This window comes from Zalophus californianus, chromosome 10, assembly GCF_009762305.2.
Source record: "Zalophus californianus isolate mZalCal1 chromosome 10, mZalCal1.pri.v2, whole genome shotgun sequence".
NCBI classification, from domain to species: domain Eukaryota; kingdom Metazoa; phylum Chordata; class Mammalia; order Carnivora; family Otariidae; genus Zalophus; species Zalophus californianus.
In genome coordinates this window covers 44,304,488-44,317,076 of record NC_045604.1, presented here as the reverse complement: position 1 = coordinate 44,317,076, position 12,589 = coordinate 44,304,488, and the positions used below count along the sequence as shown (strand labels likewise).

The window sequence follows — 12,589 nt, the reverse complement described above, 5'->3', positions numbered from 1 at the left end:
TTGAGGCTAAGAACTCACACTAATCAATTCTAGAATAAAAGACAAAGTTATAATATTTAACAATAAAACACCAGTCTTAAGAGAAATTTCAAACATGCAGGAGGTCCATGTGGACTTTGTTCCCTTACTTTGAAAGCATGTATTCAATCTCCAGTGACCTTAGTTGTACTTTAGCGGAAGACTGAGAAAATACCACATGATAAAACCCAAGCTCCTTAGCATTGCATGTGAAGTCCCACAGCTCCCCACTTTATACTTATGACCTAATAAAACTAAATTACTTTTAGTTCTTAGCTATTTTGTTCCTATCTTTATTCATGCTCTTTCACTCAACCTGGAAGGCCCTCCTTCTTCCCTCCTTGTCTGGTTAACCCCTTCTCTCATTTAAAACTCAGGAACCTCTATATGAGGGCTTTGGCTTGGCCAAGCACTCCCAGTGCATCTTAATGCCGTCGTCTATCTCAGCACTCAGCACTATGATGAAGTTATTTCCTCCACTAGAGACTGTCCTGTGCAAATTTGTATATCCGGTGTCTAACTAGTTATGCCTGCCAGACTAAAGTGTATCAAGTAAATTTCTGTTAATCTGGACTACACAGTCTCTCAAAAGGCCAAGACACTAAAAATTCAAAGTTTCTCAAAACTGAGAATAGCCTCCAAAGTCTTCCAGGAAAATAATTTTAAAGGTTTTTTTAATCTGATAACCAGGAATAACATACTTCCTTCTAAGTTCAGAAAATCTACCATTTCATAAACAGTTTAGAGAACTCCATGATCATTTACTTGGCTATCTGAAATTCAGATTGTTTTCTGCACACTGGGATCTATATAGTACTTACAATACACTACAGGTTTCTACAGAAATACAAAATCTGAGGGGCGCCTGGGTGGCTCAGTTGGTTAAGCATCTGACTTTTGATTTCTGCTCAGGTCATGATCTCAGTGTCCTGGGATCAAGCCCAGAGTCAGGCTCTGTGCTCAGCAGGGAGTTTGCTTGTCCCTCTGCCCCTCCCCTTGTTCGTGCCTATGTGTGCTCTCTCTCAAATAAATAAATAAAATCTTAAAAAAGAAAAAGAAATATAAAATTTGAAATCTCAACAGAATATGGATAAATACAATAACCCAAGTGAGTTAAACAAGAAATTTAGATTAAGGCTAACTGAATTTCAATTAAAAATAAATAAATTTAGATTAAACCAACAATTGGAAGGCTATTTCCCCTTCACCTCAATTTTTACATTAGATGAGGTATGCCAAAACAATGGTTTTCGACTCTACTGAACCCAGTGCCTTTGGAGAAAAAAAATGCATTCTATGTAACAACTCTGTACCTTCTGGAAATAAAATACAAGATAATATTATACTATTTATTTAACACAGTAAAAATGAAAACTAAATGCCTTTTAGGTTAAAAAAAGGGAAAAATAAAGGAAAGCAATTTTTAAAAAAGATTTATTTATTTGAGAGAAAGAGCATGAGTGGGAGGGGGAGTGGGAGGGGGAGATGAAGAGGGAGACAGAACCTCAAGCCGACTCAGCACTGAGCGTAGAGCCCGACGCAGGACTTCATCTCACAACACTGAGATCACAATCTGAGCTGAAACTGAGAGGACACTCAATGGACTATGACACCCAGGTGCCCAAAAGAAAAACAATTTTTAATAAAATTAGCATCTGAATATATAAATGATCAGGTAAGACTACCTTTGAAGATATAATAAAGTAAATGCCTGCACGTACTTATAATGGTAAGATAAGGTTAACAGAATTCCAAAGGCCGAAAAATGAAAGCCAAAATGAGAAGACACTAGAATTAAAATAAATATTGATGTAATAACAGACCAGATTAATTGGAAATGGCAATAAGAGAAAAAAATGACATAAGGGCAACAAGACAAGACAAAGTACAGAGGAGATTTGAAGAAAACAAGTATGTGACTATATGCTTTGATAGGTGACATGGAACAAAAATTAGATTTTAAAAAAAGAGTAAACGGGCACCTGGGTGGCTCAGTCGTTGACAGTCTGCCTTTGGCTTGGGTCATGATCCCGGGGTCCTGGGATCCAGTCCCACATCAATCCTGCTTCTCCCTCTGCCTGCCACTTCCCCCTGCTTGTGCTCTCTCCCTCTGTCTGACAAATAAATAAAATTAAAAAAAAAAGAATCTATAAATTATTATAGTACATATAGTACTCTCTACTTCTAGGTGGTCTCTGAAATTAAAAAATAAAAGATATACAAAGGTCAAATCTGGTTTTTCTACCAAAAAAACGTTATTTAGCCCACAACTTCCAGAGGTCAGTTTTACCTAGTCATGTTCCTTCTTTATTATTTTCCTATCTGACTGAAGAAAGGGGTGGTATATTAAAATCAATTTAACTTGGATAGAGATCACGGAGGGCATATGGAAGACTCTTATATTAATGGCCCCCAATGAATCACACACCACCTGGCATCTGCACCCTTATTAATTCCCTTCAGATATTGACCCCTAGGCTGGCCATGTGACTTATTCTGGCCAACTGGACTTCACCAAATGTGACAGAAACAGGCTTGATAAGCACTTGTGCATTTGAGCCTGCCCTTTTGCTAACACCATCACCATGTTATGAAGCCAAGGGCAACAGACCACCAGTTTTCCCACCTATCACAGTCATCTCAGTTGAGGGTCCAGACATTTGAGTGAGGTTGTCTTGGACCATTCTGGTCAGGTTGACCCACTGGCTGAGTTATCCAACTTGACCTAGATGGTCTGAAACATGAGAAAACTTTGGAGATTTTGAGCAAAGAGATGACATGATCTAATCTAGATTTTAACAGGTTCAACCTAGCTGCTATATTGAGAATTAACTGGCTTGGTCCAGTAGGCAGCACAAAGATGGCTGTCATCAGACTCTAACCAACAACATTTGTTGCGTGAAGGAAAAAAAAAAGAGAGAGAGAGAGAGAGGGAAAATAAAAAATGATTCCTGGCCAGCTAGAACAGCGGATTTGCCATTTACTAATGAAAGGAAGATGATACAAGTAGGTATATGGAGAAGAGTCCATTTTGGGACAACAGTGCTTGGCACATAGTAGTATATAAGCTCTTGCTATTGTTTTTGATAACGATGGTAATTTTGAGATGATTATTATATATCCAAGGGAATGACCGGATAGGTAGTTAGAATCTGGGGTTTCAAGGAAAGGTTTGGACTACAGATATTCATTTGGGAGTCATCAGCATACAGGCATACCTTGTTTTTATTGTGCTTTGCTTTACTGTGCTTCACAGATAATTGCGTTTTTTAAAACAGAAGGTCTGTGGCAACCCTGTGTCCAGCCAGTCTATTTGCACCATTTCTCCAACAGCATTTGCTCACTTCATGTCTCTGTGTCACATTTTGGTTAATTCTCACAGTATTTCAAACTTTTTCATAATATTATTATTATACTTGTTATGATGTTCTGTGATCAGTGATCTTGGATGTTATTGCAATTGTTCTGGTGGCACCACAAAGCATTCCCATATAAGACAGCAAACTTAATCAACAAATGTTGTGTGTGTTCTGACTGCTCCACCAACTGGCCACTCCCCCATCTCTCTCCCTCTCCTTGGGTCACCCTATTCCCTGAGACGCAGTATTGAAATTAGGCCAGTTAATAACTCTTCAACAGCCTCTAAGTGTTCAAGTGAAAAGAGTAGCATGTCTCTTACTTTAAATCAAAAGCTAGAAATGATTAAGCTTAGTGAGGAAGGCAGAATGAAAGCCTAGATAGGCCAAAAAGCAAGGCCTCTTGCACAAAACAGCCAACCTGTACACTCAAAGAAAAAAGTTCTTTGAAGGAAATGAAAAGTGCTGCTCCAGTGAACACACAAATGATAAAGCAAAAGAGTCTTACTGCTGATGTGGAGAAAGTCTGAGCGGTCTAAATATATCAGGCCAGCCACAAACTTCCCCAACCCAAAACCTAATCCAGAGCAAGGTCTTAAATCTCTTCAATTCTATGCAGGCTGAGAGAGGTGAGGAAGCTGAGGAAGAAAATCTGAAAGCTAGCAGAGGTTGGTTCATGAGGTTTAAGAAAAGAAGCCAACTCCATAAAATAGAAGTACAAGGTGAAGCAGCAGATGCTGATATAGAAGCTGCACTAACTTATCCAGATGATCTAGCTAAGATAATTCGTGAAGGTGGCTAAACAACAGACTTTCCATGTAGACAAAACAGCCTTATATTGGAAGAAAATGCCATCTAGGACTTTCATAGCTAGAGGAGAAGTTAATGCCTGGCTTCAAATCTTCAAAGTACAGGCTGACTCTCTTACTAAGGGACAATCCAACTTGTAACTAAGTTGAAGCCAATGCTCATTTCCCATTCCAAAAACCCTAGGGCCCTTAAGAACTATGCTAAATCTACTCTGCCTGTGTGCTCTATGAATGGAACACCAAAGCCTGGATACAGCACATCTGTTTACAACATGGTTTACTGATATTTTAAACCCACTGTTGAGACCTACGGCTCAGAAAGAAAGATTCCTCTCAAAATATTACTGCTTGTTGATAATACACCTGGTCACCCAAGAACTCCGATGGAAATGGACAAGATTAATGTTGTTTTCATGCCTGTTGACACAACATCTTTTCTGTAGCCCATGGATCAAAGAGTAATTTCAATTTTCAAGACTTTGTATTTAAAAATTACATTTCAGGGGCACCTGGGTGGCTCAGTCAGTTAAGTGTCTGCCTTTAGTCAGGTCACGATCCCAGAGTCCTGGGATCAAGCCCCACATCGGGCTCCCTGCTCCTCGGGGAGCCTGCTTCTCCCTCTCCCTCTGCCGCTCCCCCTGCTTGTGCTCTCTCACACTAAGAAATAAATAAAATCTTAAAAGAAATAAAAAATGTGTTTCATAATAAGGCTATAGCTGCCACTGATGGTGATTCCTCTGATGGGAATTACTATCTGGGCAAAGTCAACTGAAAACCTTCTGGAAAGGACTCCCAAACCTAGATGCGATTAAGGCAGTTGAGATTCATCTGAAGAGGTCAAAATATCAACATTAACAGCAATTTGGAAGAAGCTGATTCCAACCCTCATGGATGACTTTGAGGAGCTCAAGACTTCAGTGGAGGAAGTGACTGCAGATGTGGTGGAAATAGAATAAGAATTAGAAGTAGAGCCTGAAGATGTGAGTGAATCGCTATAACGCACTGATAAAGCTTGAATGGATGTGGAGTTGGTTCTTACAGATAGATGAGCAAAGAAAGTAGTTTCACGAGATGGGCCCTACTCCTGGTGAAGACTGCTGAAATGACAACAAATGATTTAGAATATTACATACACTTAGCTGATAAAGCAACGGCAGAGTTTGAGAGGATGGACTCCCAATTTTGGAAGAAGTTCTACTGTAGATAAAATGCCATCAAACAGCATCACATGCCACAGAGAAATCATTTGGAAAGGAAGAGTCAGTTGATGTGGTAAACTTCATTGCCTCATTTTTTAAAAATTGCCAACCCCAACCTTCAGCAACCACAACCCTGATCAGTCAGCAGCCATCAACATCAAGGGAGGATACTCTACTAGCAAAACAATTACGACTCACTGAAAGCTCAGATGATGGTTAGTATTTTTCAGCAACAAAGTGTTTTTTAATTAAGGTGTACACATTGGTTTTTTAGACATAATGCTATTGCACACTTAATAAACTATAGCATAGTGTATGTATAACTTTTATATGCACTGGGAAACCAAAAAATTCATTTGACTTGCTTTATTGCAATATTCACTTTATTGTGGTGGTCTGGAACTGAACCCACAGTATCTCTTGAGGTATGCCTGAGAGGCCAAAGCTGAGAAGGGAACAGAAAAGTAAATAGACTGAGAACTAACAGCCAGAGAGTTAGGAGGAAAATGTGTATGTTTGTTTAAGATTTTAAGTAATCTTTATACCCAGTGTGAGACTCAAACTTACAATACTGAGATCAAGACTCGCATGCTCTACAGACTGAGTCAGCCAGGTGCCCCAGAAGGAAAATTTGTTGAATGTGGTGTCCTAGAAGCCAAATGAAGAAAGAGCTTCAAGAAGGGGACAGAATCAATAAGTGCTGCTGATGCATCAGGTAAAATGAGGCCCGAGAACTGACTATTCGACTTAGTAATGTGGAAGCCACTGAGGATCTTGTTAAGAACAATTTTGGTGGAGAAGTGGAGGCATAAGCCTATGGTTTGACTTCAACAGAAAATAGGAAAGGAACTGAAACTAAAACCGAATTTAGGCATCTTTATCAAGGAAAGAGAGGCAGTAGCTGGAGGGAGCTATGAGGGTCAAAAGAGTTTTTAAGATGGGATACATAAAATGTTTTTAATGGGATGGAATGGGATAAACATGGGAAAAACTCAAGGAAGAAAAGCAAAAGGATGAAAACAGTCTCATGAATGCCATAAGGGGCTTGTTTAAATACTGCACCTTTAAAAGGAAAAAAAGTCCTTGAGTGAAAGAATAAAATTTAAAGTGAATATACGGAGAAGGAAAAATAAGCTATTAATTATTGGGGACCCACAAAATAACAAGTGACTCACATAAACCATTCTCAATTTAATTTTCATAGCAATCTGTGATAACTACTATATAACTACTATTTTTCCTCCCCCCCCTTTTTTTTTCTCTTAAGAGTGTGAGCATGGCGTGGAGGGGCAGGGAATGGGAGGGGATGGGCAGAGGGAGAGAGAATCTTAAGCAGGCTCCACGCCCAGCACAGAGCCCAAGGCAGGGATGGATCTCATGACCCTGGGATCACGACCTGAGCCCAAATCAAGAGTCAGATGCTTAAGTGACTGAGCCACCCAGGCGCCCCTATTTTTCCAATTTATAAATAAGGCTCAGAGATTGTAGGAAACTTGCCCAAGATCACAAAGATAGTATGTGCTAGGACTGGGATTCAAATCCAGGTATATCAGAATTCCAGATCCTAACCTTCTATTCATTATTCCAAGATTCATGACAGACTTCAATTTTCAGTCTATGGCCATACCACCCTGAACGCGCCCAATCTCGTCAGAAAACAAATAAAAGCTAACTTTAAAAAGATCAATATAATTCTCCCCAAACGGATCTATAGTTAGAACACAATTCCAATCAAAACCCTAGCAGGCTGTTTTTGGTAGAAACTGACAGGTTGGCTTTAAAATTTATCTGGAAATGGAAGAACCTAGAATAACCAAAACAATGTTGAAAAAGAGTAAATTTGGGAGGACTTACACTACCAGATTTCAAAATTTACTTTAGTGCGGTGATAATCAGAACAGTATAGTATTGGTATGGAATAGATACACAGATCAATGGAACAGAACAGAGCACAGCAACGGACTCATTACTCATGTGTATGAGCACATGCACATGGACGTGTCTGTGTGCAGTCAAGTGATGTTCAACCAAAGTGTCCAGGCAACGCAATAGGGAAAAAATGTTTTCAATGGTGGTGCTGGAATAACTGGAGATAAAAATTTAAAAACGAACAAATTAACCTTAAATGATACAACACAGCACACACAAAAATTAATTCAAAATGGATCACAGACCTAAATCTATAAAATTTCTAGGAGAAAATCTTCACTGCCCCAGGGCAAATAAAGAATTCCATAAAGGCAAGTTTCAATAAAAGAAAAAGTAAACTGATGATAAATTCGATTCATTTAAATTTAAAACTCCTGCTCCTCAAAATAATTAAGTGAAAAAGCAAGCCACACTGGGATATATGTGTGTGTATACAAACACAAAGGAATTACACAGAAAAAATATAAAGAGAACTCAATAATAAAGCAATACAATTTTAAAAATGGGCTAGGGGCGCCTGGGTGGCTCAGTTGGTTAAGTGTCTGCCTTCGGCTCAGGTCATGACCCAGAGTGCTGGGACTAAGCCCCATGTCGGGCTCTCTGCTTGGCGGGGAGCCTGCTTCTCCTTCTCCCTGTGCCTGCCTCTCTGCCTACTTATGCTCTCTCTCTGTCAAATAAATAAATAAAATCTTTAAAAAAATAAAAAATGAAAATGGGCTAATGATTTAAACACTATAAAAGAAGATACACAAATGGCCCATAAGCACATGAAAAGAACCTTGCCATTTACAACAACATGGATGGATCTAGAGAGTATAATGCGAAATGAAGTAAGTCAGAGAAAGACAAATACCATGTGATTTCACTCTTATGTGGAATTTAAGAAACAAAATAAATGAACAAAGAAAAAAAGAGAGAAATAAAAAACCAGACTATTATCTATAGAGAACAAACTGATGGTCAACAGTGGGGAGGTAGATGGGAGGATGGGGGGGGGAAGAATGGAACTTGACTTTATTATCATCTGTTATCTGTCCCCTCAGGATCTCACCTGATACCCATACACCTCTATCATTACTTCCGAGCTTGTGGATTTAAGTGTCACCATTATTGAAGACAACTACCAAATCAATCATTTCCAACCCAGCTCACACTATGTCCCCATTCCAACTGCCTATTTGGCATCTCTGCACGAACATTTATTAAATATTCCCTTCAACCCCCATACCTTTATTACCTATTTCCATGAAAAGTGCTACCTTTTCCCCACGGCCAACTTCAATATTACCCTCCCTCTCTCCCTTCATATGTAATCAGTAAGCAAAATCCCATTAATTAAATTCATGTATTATCTCTCAAAGATGCTTCTCAGTATCCTGATTCAGACTTTCATGGCCTTTCACATGGATTTTGGCAGTTTTCTCAAATGGTTTCCATGACTTTACTTGCATGAAGTTCCCAAATACAGGATACCAAGTAATCCTAAACATATCAATTTCCAGACTTCTCTCTGCTTCCACTTATATAGGGTTGCAAAGTCATTAAGAATCAAACACCTAATCATCAGGGAAATGCAAATCAAAACCACAATGAAATATCACCTCACACCTGTCAGAATGGCTAAAATCAAAAACACAAGAAACAAGAAGTGTTGATGAAGATGTGGAGAAGAGGAACTCTCAGGCAACTGTTGGTGGGGATGCAAACTGGTGCAGCTACTGTGGAAAACAGTATGGAGGTTCCTCAAAAATAGAATTACCACATGATCCAATAATTCCACCACTAGGTATTTACCCAAAGAATATTAAAACACTAATCAAAAAGATATATGCACCTCTATGTTTACTGCAGCATGATTTAAAACAGCCAAATTACAGAAACAGTCCAAGTGTCCACTGATAGATGAATGGAGAAAGAAGTGGTGTATGTGTGTGTGTGTGTGTGTGTGTGTGTATATATATAATACACACAATGGAATATTACTCAGCCATAAAAAAGAATGGAAACTTGCCATTTACAAAAACATTAATTTCCCTTTATCCATAAAATTCAAACTAAGCAGCCTGTTTGTCAGTATCCCCCAATTTAGCTTCCAACCTTACCTCCTTAAACCTCCCCTTCATGAACTATGCTCAGATGCTTCTGACTCTTCTTGTGTCTTTTTTTTTTAATATAAAAAATTATATTTTCTCTGCCTGGAATATCCTTCTCCAGTTCACCACAAAATTCTCCCTAGTTTAGGGAGATGATATGCCCTTCATAAAACCCTCTAAGACATTTTTGTGACGTCAACCCTTCACTTCATATCTATTATGGCACATATTACATCCTAACATGTTATTTCTTCAATTAATCTCTGGAAGTGTAATTCATACTATAACCCCAAAACTGCCTGGAAGAGTACTTTATTTTCTAGTCTTCCCTGAATAAATATGTTGAATGAATGTAGTTAACTAAGATATTATTTATATATTTTAAAAGTATAAAATAAAAACCTCAAGACTACAAATATGTACACAAAAAAATTTTTAACAGTAAAAATCCTTTGATGGAAACTCCTTATGGTCTATACTACTACTGGCCAATAGAAGAAATCTAATATGAGTCACATATTTACCATATGTAACCTATTTCTTTTGACTTACAAAAGAGAAAATAATGTATTTTTAATCTAACATATCTAAAACATTAGCATTTCAACATGTAGTCAATATAAATATTATTGAAGATTTCAAATTCTTTTTCATGCTAAGTTGTCCAAATGTGTATGTTTCACAATTATAGCACCTGTCAATTAAGTAGCTAATTTTTCATCAGAAATATTTGATCTGAATTTAGATTTCATAAAATTTACTGTTGAAGGCCATACCTTCATAACAAATTTACAAATTGTCTGACAACTCAATCAAGCATAAATTCTTACAACTTAATTAAAAAAAAACACCTTAATTATAGAGGTGCCTGGGTGGCTCAACTGGTTAAGTGTATGACTCTTGATTTTGGCTCAGGTCATGATCTCAGGGTCGTGAGACTGAGCCACTGTGTTAGGCTCCTGCTGGGAGTAGAGTCTGCTTAAGAGTCTCTCTCTCCCCCCACCCCAACCTCTGACCCTCCCCACCCCACCTCCCTCTCTAAAAAAAAAAATCCTTAAATATAATACAGTTCCTCAGTCACACCAGTCACATGTCAAGTGCTCAATAACCACAGGTGGCTAGTAGTTACTATACAGGGCCATGCAGGTATAAACCACTCATGAGAGGATCAATTATTTTAGCAATATGAAAGAGAAATATCACAAAAGACTTTTAACTCCTAAAACTATTAAGATTTTAGCAGGGGAAAAACCCTCCAGAGCAACCACTTTGCTTAATAATAGAAGTAGCTGTAAAACATTTTATACCAATAATGTCTTAATATTTCAGGCCTGCTATATTTTAGACACTATTCTAGCAGCTGGGATATAGCAGTGAAGAAAGTACACAAGGTTCCTGCTATGAAGGAATTTACATTTTGCATTAGGGGTTGTGGGAGGAGACAAAAAGCAAATCCATACATAATCTAGTGGGGTTACAGTGTGAAACTGACTGGGTATCAGTCTGGGGAAGACTCCCTGAGAAAAGTTAGATCCATGCATAGGAGTGTGAGGCCCCTTCCCCCCATTGTTCCATTTGCCCTCCCTTATGCAGCACAAGCTGAAAAATGCAACAAGAATCAGACAAGGCCCAGTCCAGGGCAGACCATCTAGCCTTTTTAGTATCCTAATATGACATAGTACTTAGTACCCCTAGGCTCTTTATGTTGCATTGAATAGAATTAAATATTACACACACATAAAAAAAGAATATAACCCCTTCAAACTTTGCTGTTTGACCCTCTGGTCTCTCTGAGCTTCAATTTCCTATATGAAAAGTTAGAGTTAATTATGCTTATTTTGCAGTGTGAGTTATCGGTAAAACATATAATACATGTGAATGGATGCTGTGAATTCTAAAGCTTTATATGAAAAAGAAAAACTTACCAGGGGTATTAAAAAAAGAGCTTATTTCATTCTGGGCAACCCCTTCAGGTCCCCTCCCTTCTTGGGAGCTTTGTACTCTCACTTTGAAATTGCTCAATAAACCTTGCTTTGCTGCCCCGCCCCCCCAGCAAAATTCATTTTTCTTGATTGACCCTCATACAAAAAACATGCCACACCACTGGGACAGACCTGGACTGACTAATTCAGTAGCCACTAGCCACAGGCGCATTTGACATGTGGTTAGTAGGACTGACATTTTAAATTTAATTTCATTTAAATGAAATTAAATTTAAACAGCTACATATGCCTAATGGCTACCATTCTGGACAGCACAGGTATGTATCAATACCACTGTTACTGATAACCTACTAGAATGAAAGAGGAAAGCCTCAAAACCTGCCTACCTTCCACGTCACCATTCAAAAGAAAGGTACAGCTGACAGCAATTTTTGATAAGCAGATGAGAGAATGAAATGGAAATGAAAATGAAAAGCTTTCACAAAACAGAGTTGGCTTCCTATCAGGTAAGGTATGACAGAAATAGCACTGATTTATGTTAGAGTACTGGCACATGCACATAGCTTTCCATTCCTCCTCTGGCTGCCCTCAGAACTGAAACAGACATATCTCTTATTCATCTGTGCATCTCTGATACACAATTTATCAAATGAATAGAATCCCATTACCAATGACTCTCCACTGTACTTACATGCTCTCTCTGGCTGGCATTCTTCTTTGAAGCCCAGCATCTTAATTTCCCCTCCTATTTTTAAGAAATCCCCCAACTTGTAAGGCAGAAGCAATTTCCACTACAGATTTACCAGCCTCCCTTGCAGCTAGAGTGCATATAGATGAATCAGACTTATCAATGAGTACACCAACACCACATGTAAATGACAGCTAGTGAGAGAAGAGGTACTGCAGCAAATCCACCCTGGACAGCGAGAGCAACTAAATACGATTTCCAATATCAGTGGTCCTTGCATGTAAAGTGTGGGTCAGGGATATAAATTACGGAGAGATCAGGTCCTACAAAGGAGTGTCTTCACAGGCTGAATTTTAAGGTTGTATACTCCAGGCTATATAGCTGTCGTGCCAGTCAGAATAAAAGCCTCCCCAAAATCTCATATCCTAATCCCCACAACCTGTGAATATGTTACCTAACACTGTAAAAGGGATTTACATTAACTCAGATGTGATTAAGGATTTTTTTTTTTAAGATTTTATTTATTTATTTGACAGAGACACACAGCGAGAGAG

The 12,589-nt window shown here is 38.5% G+C and overlaps 1 protein-coding gene across 11 annotated transcripts in view; it reads right to left on the bottom strand.

Annotated features, from left to right (window-relative positions):
- Positions 1–12,589, bottom strand: part of SMG7 (SMG7 nonsense mediated mRNA decay factor) — an 84,929-nt gene that overhangs the window by 55,641 nt on the left and 16,699 nt on the right. The gene's annotated exons all lie outside the window — the stretch shown is intronic.